The 18,437-nt window shown below is 35.3% G+C and overlaps 1 pseudogene; it reads right to left on the bottom strand.

The window, feature by feature from the left end:
- Positions 1 to 561: 561 nt before the first annotated feature.
- The window catches only part of LOC143680219 (large ribosomal subunit protein uL11 pseudogene), a 33,796-nt pseudogene continuing 15,920 nt past the window's right edge, over positions 562 to 18,437 (bottom strand).

Raw genomic sequence — 18,437 nt, 5'->3', positions numbered from 1 at the left:
TGCAACTGGAGAGCAGGAATTTTGTCTGTGCTCATACATGTAACTACTACGTTTTCTATTCTAATTATAGGAAGTGCTACATGAATGTCAGATTGGACGTAACAGGAGATTCCAAACATGAGGAAACAGTTTTATAACATTAATTGGAAAACGAAGACATAAAATTTATCTAGCAAGAAGCTCCACTCAAGGTGGAAATAATTATAATTGCCAATCTAGCTAAAGGATAATCTTTAATAAACTTTTAAAATTATTCTCCCCCAACAAATCATAGAACTTTGGCCCATAGTCACTCATCTTTAAAAGGAGAGGACAGGGAGGGCGACAGTGGCTCAGTGGCAGAATTCTCGCCTGCCATGCTAGAGACCCAGACTTGATTCCTGGAGCCTGTAGTTCCTTCTTTTCTTTCTCTGAACTTCTTCCATAAGGATAAGCTTTGAAATACACTCTGATCTTAAGAATATGCTCTTTGTCTTCTTCTCCTTCTCCTCCTTCTTTTCAAATTATTAAATATGATTTATTTAATATTATTTATTAAAATATTATTTTCCTTTGTAGTTCTTAACTAGCCAAGCATTCCACTGCACCACTGCTGACTTCCTCTATGATACCATGAGTGTGTCGCCATCCACACTGCAGCCCAAAGACTGAGCTGTCCCAGAATCTCTTTAGTGGTTCCAGAGAGTTCCCTACATGGGTCAAACAATGCTGACAATCTCATCAAAAGTCATGCTTCCATTGTGCTTAATGTTTTTCTGCTTCTTTCTGTCTCTGGGTGGTTCCTTAAATGCTATGATGATCAGGATGGAAGCAGAAGGTCTCACCTCAGTCTGGGGCTGCCTGTTCTGAGTGGTCAGTTTCAATGTAATCATCAGAGTCTTCCAGTCACCATTTGCCTCGGTGATGTCATCACCAACCTTTTCTGGAGATAGGCCTAGGGGGCAAGTCTTGGGCCCTAGGGCAGAGGTGGCCTCAATTTCCCTACCAGCACACCTCTTGTACACAACTTTGAACTCTTTACAGTCAACCTTTGGCAGAGGTGGCCGGTGTCAGATGAACCAGGATGCTGGACCACCAGACCCCCCAACCATAAGAGAAAATTGCACCTTAGCCTCCCCTTTGAGCCAAAAGTCAAAAGGCAGAATAAACTTTTCTTAACTAGAACAAAACAGCAACCATAAGTTGCACTGCCCATGACTTCAAGCTTTTTCAAAATGTTTTTCTACGTGTGTTTGTTTTTTACTTCTTAAATTGTATAACATAATATATATATACAAAGCAAAGAAAGAAAATGCAATAGTTTTCAAAGCACTCTTCAATAAGTAGTTACAGGAGAGATCCCAGAGTTTGTCATGGGCTACCATACCATCATCTCAGATTTTTCCTGCTATCTGCTCCAGAACACAGGAAGCTAGAAGGAATAAATATTTCTTTGTCATCACAATCAACTTTTTTTTCTTTTTTGTGAAAAATAACATATATACAAAAAAGCAATAAATTTCAAAGCACAGCACAATAATTAGTTGTAGAACAGATTTCAGAATTTGGTATGGGTTCCAAGTCCACAATTTTAGGAGCTGCTCTAAGATACAGGAGACTAAAAGAAATATCAATATAATGATTCAGCAAACATACTCGTTTGTTAAACCCTAACTTCTCTGTATAACTCCACCATCACCTTTGATCTTTCTATCCCACTCTTTAGGGGAATTTGGGCTATGGCCATTCTAACTTTTTCATGTTGGAAGGGGTTGTCGATTATAAGGGGTAAGGAGATGGAACTAGCTGATGTTCTGGAAAGGCTGGCCTCTCTAGGTTTCAGGACTTATCTGGTCCAGGACCCATGTGGAGGTTGTAGGTTACTGGTCTACATGTGTTTTCAAAAGCAGGAATTCATAGCAGCATCTTTTCATTCCATGAATATTTACTGAGCACCTACTACATGCCTGGTCCTGCTTAGTCCTGCATAGAGAGGCGGTGAATGTGTCAGACACAGTCCTGTCCTTACAAGTCTTGAGTCTTCTGAGGAAACAAACATCTGTCAAATTATTAATTACTTACAATTACTTCTATTTCTTGTCCTTTCTTCTTAACTCCTCTCACTGGATAACATATATTATACTGGACCTATGTATCTAGTTTATTATCTGTATTCCACACTAGAAACCCTGTTTTACTCCCTGCTGAATACACCAAAATCAGTGCCTGACACATGGCAGAACTCAATTATGAATAAATGAATGAATTGCAATTTTATTAAGCACTTTGAAAAAGTTAAGGATCTTATGTGAGCTATAAAAAGGGGACCCAACTTAGTGTTGCAATCAAGGATAAAAGAAAGGAGTTTTACCATATCTAAAGGAGAAATAAAGTAGTCTGTCCAGGGAGTGGACATACAGAAGCGTAAGGAAGTAATTGCTATCCTCAATCTGAGAAGATTTTACAAAACTTATTTAAGTACTGAAGTTGAATTTTGAACATAGAAAAATATTCAGAATGACTGAAAACAGTTTGTAACTTAGCACCATTAGAAAGAAATTACTTTAAGAAAAGAGAAAACTCATTGAACATTCAAGGGAAAATGCAAATTCTGTGTGACTGAAAAGTTCATATCCTCTAGTGAAGTGAGTATTGAGAGAATAAGGGACTAACTCCTCCCATTTGACCATTATTGGTTAAAATATTCTTTTTAAGAGGCTAAGCACATAGTTGGCTAAATTGAATTATATTTCAGCTATTTCTCTTATCTGTAGTAAGAGAAAGATAAGCCCCTGGGCTCAATGAAGTCAAATCTAAACTGGCAGCTCCTAAACTATCCCTGAGGGTAAATAATTTGTATAGAGCTGTTCTTAAAACAAATGTCAACTGAATGCTAAACATCAAATATGACTCTGTCTAACCCATGTGAATCTCAAGAAAAGTACAGAGAAAGCCATGATAAATAGGAATGTGTTATTGTTTCTGGAAATTCTGAAAAAGTAATGTTCAAAAAGCAATCACATCTTCCTATCCATTTCCTCAAAGATTTGTCAAATCAAGAGATTTTCAAATAACAAGGTACACTTTTATAGGGAATTGCATTAAATTCCGTTACAAGGTTGTGGCCATCTAGTCAATCATAACATTATGATCTCTTAAAGTAAGAGAAAACAATAATGCAAGGCTTCATGTTGATAAACACATTTAACTGATAAGAATATTATTTACTCCAAAATGCATCAAAGCTTATTTGTGATTTGGCCCTTATGGTAAATGTATAGGAGAGCTGCTCTAATTACACAGTATATTTCTTGCTTTGTCAAGCTTGTCAAATTTAAGGGGAGTCTATTAATCATCTTATCGGTTCATATGAAAAAGACACAATGTTTCTGCTCATGACTTTTCTATTTCTTCAGTCACTTAGGCTTAAAGTCCTGTAGTGATTTTAAATTTTTTTTCAATGGGTTCAGGCAATCCCAGAATTAAGAATAGGTGGCAAGATTCGTGGGTAAAATGGGTCCCCAGGAGATACAGCGATCACATCTCTCTGCCTTCCTTGACTTCTGTAAATGAGCATTTAGATCACATTTGCAGCCCCTGGGGATTAATGAGATGTGTATTTGGCACTGTTGACAGGACAAGCAGAAAACCAATTGCCACCAATCCTTATTCCCAGAGCAAGTGATCACGCTAAACAAAGATAAGAAGTTATATATCCAACATGATAATGTTTACTCCAAATGTAACATCTTTCCTTCCTCCTTCAATTTAGACTAGAAAAAGATTTATGTGAGAGAGGAAACTATCTAACTTCTACTTGGGCAATCTTCTGAAAGTTTAAAAAAAAAGAATGATAATAATAGCTAACATTTATTAAATACTTATTAGGTGTCAGCATTGTGTTAAGCCTTGACTCATTTAACAGTTACAGTATAATTTAAAATAGGTAGAATTGTGATAGACTCACAATTTTTAAATTTGGTCTTAAGATTAAAGAACACAGTTTTTAATAATTTAAATCTTATAATATAGAAAACTGTTGGACTATGAAACTTTAAAATTAAAATGACCTGAGCAAGCCATCATATCTTGCATAAATAAGGATAAAAGCTAGAATATACATATATGATTCCTTGAAAACCTTGGAATTTAAATATTAGTCAGTTATCTTTATTATCATAAAATTGAGTAGTTTGCTCAAATGAAATTCTTCTGACAGTGTTAATTACCATGTAACTTTTAACCATAAGGCCATAACTATGTTAGTTTCTTATAGAAAATTGCATTTACTCATGGTATCGAGGTTTGTGATATTTACTGTCCCAGCTATGACTTCTCTAATCTTGTTACACTTAACTTCAAAAGTAAAAATTCGGTTCAAGATCTTTTGGAGTTAAGCAAAGCCATTGTTTCCTCCTTGTATCAATTAAATTAGAAGTAAAAATGTTGACCTTCATTTCAACATGACATTTGGTAAATCCTGAATTTAGAGGTTAAATTACTCACACTGTTTGTCTGAAAACGGTTAGAAAGGGGAAATCCAAGGCCTGTCCGAGGACTACTCTCCTCCCAGGTCCAGATGGCTCTTAGAGACCAACGAAAGCCACAGCACTTGAGTGAAACCACTCAGAAGAAACAGAGAACTGCTCCTCTCAAAAAAGACCTATTGCAAAAAAAATAGAAACATGTTTGAAACATTCTAGAGCCTTTCTGATTCATATTCTCACCAGGATTCAACAGGATAGTGCAGTCAGGAGATGGGAATAAGAGATGAAAAGTGAGAAGGATTCAATTTGGTTTCATAAGTGGCTAATTTAAGATGATACCAGAGATAGTGAGTAACGGATTACGTAGTGTCCAAAATTAAAGTAATAGAGAAATTCTTCTCAAGAAATGATCCTACAATCCAGAGGAAAAGGAAATTTTTAAATACTTTAAGATGTATAAGTGATTATGGGAGGCAGAGGGCTGTGTAACAGCTAAGGAGTCACCTAATTCAGGGAACTGGATTGGATTAGAGAACAGGCAAGGCGCCACAGTTCAATAACAAGGAATTCACTTCACTTTTATTCACAGACTGACCTCTGGTCATCCCGACACCACTGAATTTTGTTCAAATGTGTTGACTTAATTTTAGGGGGAGGGTACCTGGTCTAGAAATTGAACCCAGGTCTCCCATGTTGAAGGCAAGCATTCTAGCACTGAGCCACCTGTGCACCCAAATGTGCTGACTGAGCAGCTGCTTTTCATCTTCTATTAAAAAAAATTCAAGATTAGTTTTAATATTTATCTAGTTGATGAAGTTCTTGATCTTCTTCCTTTTAGTCTTGGAACAAGGTAGCACTATACATCAATTATCATTCATCCATCCTGTGATAATTACCGACTTTTTCCATTTTGGGGGGTTTGACTGTATATTTTACTATTTACTGTTAAATATTCTATTCTAATACTGTATTCTATTTAGTGAACACTTCAAAAAGCTCTGAAGGATATTCATTGAGTTCATTTAAGTTACAGAAAGTAATAACACGCCAACCTCTTTTCCAAGAGTTTTACATGTATTAAGTCATTTAATCTTCACAATAATTACAAGATGTAGGTACTACTACTATTCCATTATAGAGATGAAGAAACAGATAATTTAAGTGATTTGTTATTAGGATTAGATGTGATTTAAGACCATGCTCTAAACCACTATGCCATACTGTGAAGAAATTCTAGGAAGTATCAATTGAGTGGTTAGATATGATAACTGTAAAGAATTTTTATTGCCCACAGTGTAGTATCTGTTGAAACTTTTACTATTAACTTTTCATTGTCTGATTAGTTTGGTAGTATGCTTGAAAATAAGTTAATAAAATTGACCATTTTGATGCCCAGTTAAAGAAGAGAAAGATATTTGATTTAAAACTTGGTAATCTGAAAACCAAATGGCTAAATTTTCTACAATATTTTATAGATGATTGTGAAATGTATTACAGAATTTGAAATCATAATACATATGACTGCACTGAGTGAGGCTTGTTTTACACAAAGCCTAGTTTATAGGTTTGTAACTCTACTATCTAATATAAAGAGCAATAGTTAACTTTAGAATTGAATGTTTCATCTGGATGAAGGTGTGCTGGTTTAAAGGGAAGTATGCCCCCAAAGAAAAGCCATGTTTTCATATAAATCCCATTTCATAAAGGTAGAATAATCCCTATTCAATACTGTATATTTGAAACTGTAATGAGATCATCTCCCTGGTTGATGTGATTTAGTCAAGAATGGTTGTTAAACTGGATTAGGGGATGACATGTCTCCACCCATTTGAGTGGGTCTTGATTGGTTTTATTGGAGTCCTATAAAAGGGGAATAAGAGATTCAGAGAGAGCAGAACAACATAGCCACGAGAAGAAGCAGAGTCCACCAGCCAGTGACCTTTGGAGATGAAGAAGGAAAACGCCTCCTGGAGAGCTTCATGAAACAGGAAGCCAGGAGACAAAGCCAGCAGATGATGCCATGTTTGCCATGTGCCCTTCCAGCCGAGTGAGAAGCCCTGACTGTGTTCACCATGTGCCTTCTCGGATGAGAGAGAAACCCTGAACTTCATCGGCCTTTTTGAACCAAGTATCTTTCCCTGGATGCCTTTGATTGGACATTTCTATAGACTTGCTGTAATTGGGACATTTTCTCGGCCTTTGAACTGTAAACTAGTAACTCATTAAATTCCCCCTTTTAAAAGCCATTCCGTTTCTGGTATATTGCATTCCGGCAGCTAGCAAACTAGAACAGAAGGCAAAGTCAATAATTACATATATTGTTTTGAAATACTAACTCTTGGATGTAGCAGAATTTAGAACTTTTTTTTTCCTCCACTCATTCTGTAGTATAAATACCACAATATAGTAATAGTAAGGTTAGCTGAATCTGACTTTCAACCCAGATAGAGAGTTGAGGGGGCAAGCAAGAAGAAAGAAAGCAAGACGGAATCAAGGAGTTTCAACAAATCTTGAAGGGATGGAATGCAAGTGTGTTGAGGATGTGTCAAGGTGTGAAACTGGACAATTGGTATGAACTGTCATATCAGTAAAATCATTAGCATGCCAGTCATATATTAGTAAGGCAACAGAGAGCAACTGAAAAATTTTGAGCAGGAAACAAAAATTTGCATATTACAAAGACAATCCTGGAAACAGTGTGATGTGGAGTTGGGCTAGGACTGGTGGGGAGAAAGGTGGCTGTGGAGAAATGGTATCACTGGACTAGCAGAAACTAAGAAATAAAGCAGTAAGTAATGAGAGCCTGAGTTAAGGCAATGATACAAGGAACAAAAAGTTGGGCCAGATTTGGGAAATAAATAGATACATAAATATGTAGCTATTTTATTAGAACATACACACATAGTTCCTGATATTAAAAAAAAAAAGGCTAGTTAGGCACTGACCTTTATCTTGTTTCCTTATTATACCCCCATAGGGACTTGATTCCTCACAGTCATTCCCCATGCAGTCTTTTTTCACATTTCTGGCTTTTAATACTGTCCAGGATGTTACAACACTGCTTAGCCTCCATGATGTCAGGAAAACTACAAGCGTTTTAAGAAAGGACCCAAATTTTTTTTTTTTTGCTCACCACCCAAATCTCTGACAACAGTGTCTAGCTCATTGTAAATACTCGATATATTCTTGTTGAAGAAATATAGTGGTTAACATTACTTTGGTCACATTTGGAAAGCCAACTGGAGTTCTTTATTGCCAGCTACAGAAACCATCTGGGGCTAATTAAGCAGTAGGAATGCATTAGAAGGCCAGTGATCATGGAATCTACAAAAAGGCTGGGGAAAAACCAGAAATCTAAGCGAGTCTTTGAAGGCAAAAATGCAGGAACTATAGAAACTTTCTGGGTTAAAGAGCCAGGGCCATTGCCAATAGAGTGAATCAATTCCAACTCTGTCAACCTGTTCAAAATCAAATTACAAAGTCAGAGCATCTAATCAACATAATTTGTTTGAAATGCCTAATAGTAATTAATTCCAAAGTCTAGCACACAGATCATAGCCCAGACATAGAGAACTCACTGCAAGCATTTTTTAAAAGATCAAAATGTGTTCAACCTTTGGTCAGAGCATCTGATTGCTGTCTAGTCAGACTGTATTCAAGGAGGGAAAGATTAATTCCCTGTAAGTAAATCTCTTCTTAGAAGTAGAGCAAGATAGTGAGCAGCCCAAAAGCTAAATACTTGCCACATATAAAAAATATTAAGAATACTGTCATTTTATTTTATTCAAAATACTCAAGAATCATGCAAATAATGTTAAGAAATCCATTAGCATAAAAAAAGAGAAAGACACCACTGAGATTAAATATCTTTAACAATAAAATTAGGATGCTGGAAACATTACTTTTTCCTATTTCCATAGTTTCTTATTTCTGGATTTTTTTTTTTTCCCCTCTTTCGTGCAAAGTTAACCTAATGTGACTATGGGATGCTATTTACACACTTTACTTTGTTATTATTAGTCACAGCTGTTTATATTTTTTTCCCCATTCTCCTTCCTCCTTGGAAAGCAACAAAAGAGATCCTTTTTTAATCTGATGATAATCTTTCTCATGTCATTCTTTCTTTACTTCCTTGCTTCACTCTGGTATTCATTTCCTCTCTCTGATCTAATCCAGCCCCTGTTTATATTAACCTTCAGCATATGGTGCAATACTAAACATTTGCCCAAATGAGTCATGTAAATAAGGGTAGCTTATGCTATTAAAGTTTAATAATTTCCTATTTTGAAATTTCATTTCAGGATTTTTCTAGAGAAAGTTCCCAGTGAATAATTCTTAGAAGCAGGTATAATGGGATTAATTTCAGGCTATAGAGAAGCAAGGGCAAAATGCAAGAGAGGCCAGTTATTGTTTAAGGGTAGAAATGTCTCCTGAGTAGTGTCCTTGAATAATGAGGAGAATTTGATGCGTCAAGTAAATCAGAATGTTTGAGTATTATATCTCAGAGCAGTATAAAGCACCATGTGCATATGAAGATTAAAATGCAATGACATGGAAATTTTATGCATTGGAAACACCTTTAATGACTGCTCTGACTGCAGCATATAACGCAGCAGCGAAAGGCTAGACAAACTTGGGTTACAATATTTAGTCTACTATTTATTAATTGTATGACCCTCGGCAAAGTTTCACTTTTGAAAGTCTCATTTTTTTTAACGTGGAGATAATATTTCCTTTTAACAGTTGCTGAAGGAACACATATAAAGCTCTTTAAACAGATCCTGAGACACAAATTCTTAACACATGAAATAAATATTTCTTTCTAGAGTATTATTCAGAGACACGCAATGGACAAAGCAATTTAACTAAATATTCTGAGGACCTGCTCAAATTTCCAGTGGTGCAACACTATAATAAAGTACAACAATGAGAAAGTAAAAAAACTATTTGCAAGAGTGTAATTTCTATAGAATTCCTAGGAAATACATCAACTGTCTTTCGTGAGTCCTCCTGATGTGAGATGAAGGGCAAGTGGCATGATGCTTTTGTTTTTATTTAAAGTGATTCTATGATGGTAACTACCTATGCTTAGATTTTTTAAATATGGCAATTGGAGCATTTCCCCAGACAAAACAGAAATAGAGACAAGACCATAAAATTTTAATGAAATAGTATTTCTCTACCTTTGCTCCTCAGCCACAAATGTAGGGACTCCAGATTCTTCTAACGCGTGCTTGGAGGCATCTGAGATTGTCACATTGGTGCTTCACAATTAGCCACCGTTAATACCAAAAGGCTTTCCCTCCCCTCCTGCTCTGGCTACTGTTATATTATCTCTAAGGGTAACATTCTCTCCTATTATTTTTTCTCTTTTCCAGGTTCTCTGCCTGGTCCATGTCTCTGAAAGTAACCATAAGTGAGAAATTTCTCTTAACCCACAGCTTTGCTGCACTCTGTTGCATGGAATACAAGGAAGTGCCACCTTTTCCTCCCCAAATCTTAAATAAATGCCTTTTTATTTTTACCATCTCCTTTTCTGGAATTCTGGTACAAATCCCTGGCCATAAGGGTAAAATAGAGAGACAAGCCTGGCAGCACATCCCCAGCTTTGTTCAGAAGTACCTTTCTATTATGACACTGACCCTAGGATTTGGGACTAACTCACTTGTCTTTTGGAATGAGTTCTCTTCTGGTGGTTCCACAGTCACCCATGCCAATAGATTACTTTGTGTTTTTCCAACCCAGTCTTAGAGATGTAGGCAGACATGGCTGAATCCTATGGGGAATCCAACACAGAAATCTCTACAAGTGAAGTTTTTACTTCACAGAAAAGAGGAAACATTCCTTAAAATTTAGCAGATGATTCTAGTGGATAATCCCCAACCCTGTCACATATTATGCTCTTGCAGAACATACTAGAGAGCCCACAGTGCCTGATTTGCTGGGCTTTTTCAGGTTTTATCTTGCTTGACCTCAGTAGTACCTACTTGGCACTGTCTCATTGAAACTTTGTTTTCCTTTGTCTTTTCCAAAGCCATTCTCACTGGTTTCCCTTCTATTTTGGCTTTTCCTCAGGCAAGTGTAATAATTTCTGCATCTGTATTTCTAGTCCTGACTTTTTAAATTTTAATTTAATTAAATAATTGCTTTAATACAGAAGTTTAGTGGGTTTACAGAACATTCACACATAAAATACCGGATTCCCGTACCCCACCCCACCCACAACATCTTGCATTGGCTTGGAACATTTGTTACAAGTGATGACGGAAGCCCTGATTAATTTTTGTAACAGGGAGAATATCTATTACCATACCTCTAACTGCCTGTTGTACATGTGGATTTGAGTGGTTCCCAAGTGTTCCATTCTGACATATTGAATACCACCTTATCCTCTTTATTTATTCAGACCCATATTATTATCTTTGATAACATTGTCACACACTTTTTAAAGACTTCAGCCAATTTCAATGATTTCTTCTCTCACTACCAACATAAAACTCCCAACAGTTATTACATCATCCTTGTTATACCTCCAAAGTACTTTTGAAATACAACCCTTCTTTTTAATTCCGTTTTCAGAGCCTAGTTTGATGACTCAATATGTCTAAATAGTCGATGTTGATCTTTATCCATTATCTTCTCATTCACAGACACCTTCCACAATATCTCCAAAGTGATCTCTCCAAACACATGCAGATTTTTGTCATTCTGTTGATTAAAAATCTTTAATAGCTTGCAGTGCACCAGTACCTTTACATTCTGTGTTCAATCCATCTTCCTACCCTCACATCACTGAAGCTTCTCTTGTTCTCATAAAAAAAAAGTCCATTCCTCATTTCCCAAGCATACTATTCACTTTTATACCTCTTTGCCATATTTCACATTGGTATCACTCCAGGATGCTTCTGCCCCTTTCTCTTTTAAACATCCTTTAAGATTCTGTTCAAGTATCACTTTCTTTATGAAGTCTTCTGCCACTGTGCATAACAAATATCAAGCTTTCGGAGATTTACACTTTACGTTGCAGCAAATCAGGCTTATACATTTTTCATTATCTTAAGCTAGAATGTAGAACATCTTATTCAAACTTGTATGTTGGTATCCTTTACACTTCATGGCACACATCTGGGAAAGGACAAAAGATAGCAAAAGCAGAATAAACTGCAGATGAGGGTTTTGTAATATAAGTACTTACTCAATATTTTTGTTAATTAAATTAAATCCACCAAAATAATGGCTTATCTAGGATTTTCTGTAAATAGGGCCTTATTAAAAAGACCTGGACTCAAATATTAAATGCCAGTTAGAAAAATAAAATCCAAATTTTCTATCGATATTAGGAACATCGTAGATCAGGTATAGGGCCTCTGATTTCATTCAACAATCAATTTGTTCATCCCTAACTGAAATAATTGCAGCTCTTTTGGTTATAAATAACTGAAACTGATCGACTAGTTAAGGAAAAAAGGAATTCTATTTTAAGTAATTGGTTATCTCACTGAAGCAAGGACTGAACATAGCTGCCTCAAAAGCAACTGAAATAGAAGAATTAAACCTAGTCAGAAGTCTCTACAAATTTCATTCTTGCTTATGTCTGTGAAACTGCTTCACTGTTCTCTCTTCTCTCTGCCACTGTCTCCTGTACTCTCCCCCTCTTCTCCCTTGCTTGTCTTGTTTTTAGTTCCACATACCAGAAAATATGACTGTCAACAAACCCAAGGTTTATATGGGCAAGGAAATGCAGTCATTCTGTTAAGCGTCTTGCCTCTCTTTCCTTTTCAGTCTAATTTCATATTCTTTTTGACCTAACGTGGTCAGGTGGCTACCTACCCTCTAACCAACTACGGCCAGTAAGCAGGACCCTACCGTAGGAACAGCACTGCTGCCACACAGGCAGACAGACAGAAGGACACTTTCCCTGAAAAGGAGGATAGGAAATGCTAGAAAATGCAGGGAGGAGGTGTTCATTGGTCAGCCAATTAAATAAGTGTCCAATTTACCAAGTTAAACGATAGCAAAGCAAACCAAATCAAACCAAAAGCTATAGCTACAAAAAAAAAAAAAAATAGCAGAATAAACAGCTTGATATTTCATCTCTTCCTAACCCTAATCATAATTTAGTTGAAATACTTTGTTGATGTGATTAGCAGCATAAAATGGATAATGATCAAAGAAGTAGTATATCTGAAAAATTGGCTAATCCATTTCTGAATGAGCAAAAGTTGACACTACAGCAGAATTTATTAGAGGGAATTCCTTGAAACACAAGCCCCATAAATGTCTGGGGACAAAATTATTCCACTATCAATTATACTTCGAAACATCAGCCTACCACAGTCCTATCTTAGCGAGTTTTGATACCTATTTATGTGTGAAGGATTTTGAAGTGATAAATCTCTATAAACACCAGGAAATTGTTTACGTTTTTTTCCTTTTTTAATAATTTTTGAACTTGAAGTGTTTTCTGGCTACTATTTAATGTTATGTTTAAGACTTTTCCCATTGAGCCTCAAGTCTTTTTAAATTTTTAAATCCCTGGATGGTTTCTGGATGCCTTAGAATGAGCCTGGGAGACCAGAGAGAAGCTACCTGTGTTTGCTCAAGAACAAGACCCAGAGTCATTGTCTTTACTCAACCTTTTGTCAGACTCTTTAACAAACCAAGTAATCTTCCAATTACTTCCTTATTCTGATTTTAATTCTGAGGCATCTAGACTTTAGAGAAATCTAATGCAATTTAAAAAAAAAGAATGTTAAGCTAGTTTTAAGGCATCAAGGCTAAATATATATCTAGGCAGATTTGTTTCTAAGAACGCAAGGTTTACTTTTATTGGTCCACCAAGTTTTTATTGCCCAACTTTGGAACTTTCTTCATTAAATCCTCATCATCAATCCTCATTCTGTCCTCTTTATTAAATCCTTCCTCTGAGGAACAGTGAGAAATTCTTGACATAAATTATTTTTTAAAGGGCAAGTCGGGAGGGAAGAATCATCTGTGTCATGCTGAATTTCTCATTAAACTCCAAGTTCTGCAGGGAATTTCCAACTCTACATCCTCTCTATAAAACTTTATTTTTTTAAATAAATAATGGTTAACACGGAAGATGACATCTATTGCAGAGTTGAGCATATATTGCATTTCAACATATATTGTCATCATATTATAAAGCATGTTGACACAAAACTTGCAGTGTCATAGGAAACTGAGAATTAATGTATTTTGCATAAAAAGGAAGATAGCATCTTGCCAAGACACCTATTGTTGCAAGATAATTTTGTAGAAGATTTTAAAATAATACTAGGTTGGGTTGTTTCTCCTCTATTGGTGTGGGTCTAAAATTTACTCGTGAGTCACTCAACATTGAGAAGGATCTTAGTGACCCTGAGAACATTCTTTGCCAGGTGCTTTCTAATGTGTCATTTATAAAAAGGCTTCATGGGGCTAACCCATGGTGTAATTATGAGAAGTTATGACAATATTAAAGATCGGAAAATCCCAAATGTTTGCTTTGTGATGGAAAAATCCTATGTGACTGAAGAAATAAAGGGTATATCCAGACAGAAATCACAAATAAGTCATCAGCCTAGGTGTAAATCAGGCACATGTAGATTCAACATAACTGCAGTTCAAAGAAATCCATAGGTGAGAGTGGGGAAGTATTCCTAAATATGAATATCTTTGCAATCCTTAAAGAAAGGATTGCTGTCATCTGTACATGTGTCTTTATAATAAAACTATACAGAATTAATTACAAAAAAATCTTTCAAAAATAAATATTAGAAATACTGTGGAGTCCTGTGACTTTATAATGGAAATATTAGGGAATATGTCATAATGCTTAGATTTAATGTCTCACGTATTTACTTTATGGGAAATTTTTGAAGTATTTCTTTTGAAATCTTTTTGAAATGGTATTCTTTCTGAAACTGAAAATATATTGCCTAAACTTCAGAAATTACTTAAACTTATCTGCTTCTGAACCTTGACATATTTTGGGTGGAGGCATGAAGAATGGATGGAAAAGCAGGTTCTTTTCATTTACATGTTCAACAAATATTTTTTTAAACTTCTACCTTACTCCCCACCAGTCAAAATTATTGGCACTATGGCAATAGAGTTGATCAAGGTCCCTCCTCATGAAACTCACTTTCTATTGGGGAGAGCAAACACAGTAAATAAGTAATTCAAACAAGATAACTTTATGTAAATAAGAAGCAGATAGGATAAGGTAATAGAATATTATCTCTCTCAGAGTTGATGTTTGAACTGAGTCATAGTCATGTGACTATGGGAAAAATCGTTCAAATTACTAGGAAGAGAAAATTTAAAACCTCAAGGAACAAAATAATCTACTAGGAACAGAAAAGAGTCCAGGTTTACTGCAGCACTGGGAGCAAGAAAGAGAGAGGTGTTAAACGAGCTTGAAGAGGAAGACAGAGCCCAGATTATTGTAAGGAGTTTGCATTTTATTGTAAAGGCAATGGTAAACCATTAAACTACCTAGTTGGACTTATTGGTTAACAGCATAAAACAAAATCATAAGTATTTCAAGATGTCAGTTAACACAGAAAGTTTATGAATTGTGTTGCAGGAGTCTTTTATCATCACGGAATCTAACATTTTTCTTCCATACCCAATCTCATCCTTGAATATATGAAAAGACCTTAGTATGAAGTTAAGAATAGCTATATTTGAAATAATGGTACTTGGAATATTAACTGTTTACATTTGGAATGATTAATTTTTATAGAAAAGAAATGATCTATATGAATGAACCGGGTCTTGGAGAAGGAAGAGAGGAGGTTTAAGAAAGTGGTTGATTTTTACTGTTTTGTGATGAACTATAGAAGGCTTTCTGAAATAGAAGTTAATGTCATCCATCCTTTTATATCTAATTTTAAATGTATTAGATGCTCATGTTAATGAATTTAGCAACCACAGAAAGTAATGAAAAAACAATTGGCATCCATAATAACATAACTTAACGATCTTTGTCCTAATAGTCATAATACGTATTTCTGGCAAAACTGAAATTTCATAGTATATGAAATTTTACAATCTGATTACCTTCATTTAATGTTATAATTTGTGGGACTTCTCATGTCTATGACTCTTCTTTGATACCACTATGTTAATATTTGCACTATAGTTCTTGTGGCTTTAACATGATTAATTTCATTCATTTATCTGTTCTGGTGTCTTTTTTCCTCTTTAGTCTAGAAGGGATTTACTAGAAGCAATTCTAATAAGTTTTTAATTTAAAATTTACCTCACTACATTAGAAGAACCAAGACGAATCCTTGTCCCATTATATGAGACAAAAATGCCGTGAGTAAGAACACCTTTCTAGAAGCAAACAGTAATGCTGAAGTTCATAATAGAGATATCTGATTTTAATTTTAAGGTGAAAAGTCATTTATTTATTCAAACAAATATTGTTTGTTGCCTATTATTTGCCAAGAAACGTATTTTTACCCTGGTGGAGACTTTGTTATAATGAAAGGACAGATGTCAATCAAGTAATTATACAAATAAAGGAATAAAAAATAATACAAAGTATTATAAAGAAAAAAAAAGATGAACAGCACTATGAGAAAGCCTAACAAGGGATCTTCCTAGCTTGCAGATGGTCAGGAAAGTTCTTCCTAAGAAAGTGACATCTGAAGGAAATAGGGGTCAACTAGTTAAACAGCACAGCATTACAAAAAGAAGGAATGATAAACGAAAGACTCATTGCTTAAATAATAACAATTATGAGTTTGTTTTTTTTTTTTACTGACAAAGAAAGTGCTTTTTAACTAGTTTAAATCACTACTTAAATTTTCACTACAGCCTAGTCAGGTTATTAGTCATATTTTATGTATACATTAAATGGTGATATCATTTACTAGGCAACCACCACTAAACTTCAAACAGTGACATACAAATATGAAAAGAGAATAAGAAGTAGCATTAAATTTTAGTACACTCTAATTTGAATCATTTAAACCAGAGCCTCATTTAAAACAATGATGCTTTACACAATATTGATGTCATGAGGGTATAAGACAATAATTGTGGGGGCGAGGGAAGTAACACAGAATCATCTACTTCTTTTAAGATGATATTTAGCTATGGAGACTGCCTTACCTAGCTGTCTGTCCATCGTTCATCACATCATTAGAAAGAAGACAGAATGAAAAGTCATGGATACGTAGCATCCAGAAATACGCTGATGATCATCATCAATAATCGTTCTATGGTATTCGTTTTAGCCAAAGTATCTAAAACAATAAATAATAATAGTCCTTGTCATCATAGCTGTTGTGATTTTCATAGTTACTATTTATTCTGAGCTTACCATGAGTTTGCCAGACTGATGTTTTATCTCTAATATTTACCATGACTGTCCAAGACAAATGTTGTCACCTTTGCTTTACAGACAATAAAGTTAAAGTTCAGAGAGTTTAAGTGAGTCATCAAGATCACACAAGGCAATGGAGCAAGGACCCAGCCCTGGCTGCTGGTTCTCTGTGCTAGATAATAATATCGTTTGAATCCAAGGAACTTGCCTGAATCTGTTTCTGGCAATATCAGTTTCTCCATGGTGACTCTCTGACTCTTTTCACATCTGCTAAATAATGACGCCCTATTTATATCATGTGTGTTTCAGATTGGATGAAAGCAGAACATTCATTATGAAATTACGTGCATTTTCTTCCAAAGTGCTAGACTGATGCTCAAGGACGTGTTTGTTAATCAGGAGAGCGTGAGGAAAGGTGTGAAAATGGTTCTTGTGAGACAAAATGCTCTAAAAAGGGGTATTATATAATAATCACTCGCAAAAATCACCAGTTTTCAAGGATCAGTAAATTAGCGCTTTTAATCATGCTTTCTTTAATTTTTGGAATTTTATCTGGTTCCAATAATGTCCAGAAAATAAGGAACACTTTCTAAGTAGAAACAAAATTATGAGATAATTTTCAATGAGATAAGTCAACAAGCCAGAAAGGAGACAATCAGAAATGGAATGCCACAGGAATTTACTATAATGTGGCACAATTTATTAGGTAGAGCCTGACCACCTACCCAGGAACTACCATCTGATGGATGTTTGAAATGAAGGAAAGATGTTTGAAAAGACTGGCTTTCTAATCAGTGCTACACAATTGCAAGTGAAGTGTACATTAGTCAGCTACCTGTATCCACCAACATAGGCTTTTATTTATAAATCTAATCAGTCAGTCCTTAGGAACACCAGACATTTGAGGAAAACAAAGATAGTAAAAGTCAAACATCAGGATGAATGAACAGAATAACCTAGCTTGAGGAAAAAGCACAAGGAAAAAACAAACAACAAAAAAAGTAGGACATGAATTTATTGTACTAAGAGAAATTAGAGAAGATATTCATTCATGAAACAAGAACAGAGTTATAGGTAAAGGAACAATCAGAGAAAATGATATAAATCTTAGATACTGAAATATTGTCCAAAAATATTAAACAAAAAGGCAAATTAAGAGAATTAACATGCTTGGAAAACTAAATTATTAATCTGAAAGAGAAGGAAATAGTCTTGAATGTGGAGCCAAACAATAAAGAGAGAAAACGCAGGACAGTTAAGAAATAGGCAATATAGACCTGGGGGCCCAATTTATCTGCAAGAGATTCCAATGGATGAGAACAGGGACAAATGAAGCAAGGAGATAAAAAACAAAAATAATAAAATAGATTTTCCCAAAGCTGAAATAAAAATCTAACTTTCCAAAGTGCCAAGCAAGGAGGTTGAGAAAACCCACACATATAGTTAGTCAAAGAAGAACTCCTTGCTTGTATCTTCTCTAAACCTATAAAATCCACCTGCCTCATCACAATCTTCTCCTTCTTCCCTCCTGTTAGAAAAGAAGACACATCCATCTTCCGTGCAAAAGCTAATCACTGACTTGTACTCTGAACCTGAGAACTTAGGTCTACTCAAGGACTTTGCTCCCT

The sequence above is a fragment of the Tamandua tetradactyla genome, chromosome 4 (genome assembly GCF_023851605.1).
Source record: "Tamandua tetradactyla isolate mTamTet1 chromosome 4, mTamTet1.pri, whole genome shotgun sequence".
Classification (NCBI taxonomy): domain Eukaryota; kingdom Metazoa; phylum Chordata; class Mammalia; order Pilosa; family Myrmecophagidae; genus Tamandua; species Tamandua tetradactyla.
This window is presented reverse-complemented; position numbering and strand designations above follow the sequence as displayed.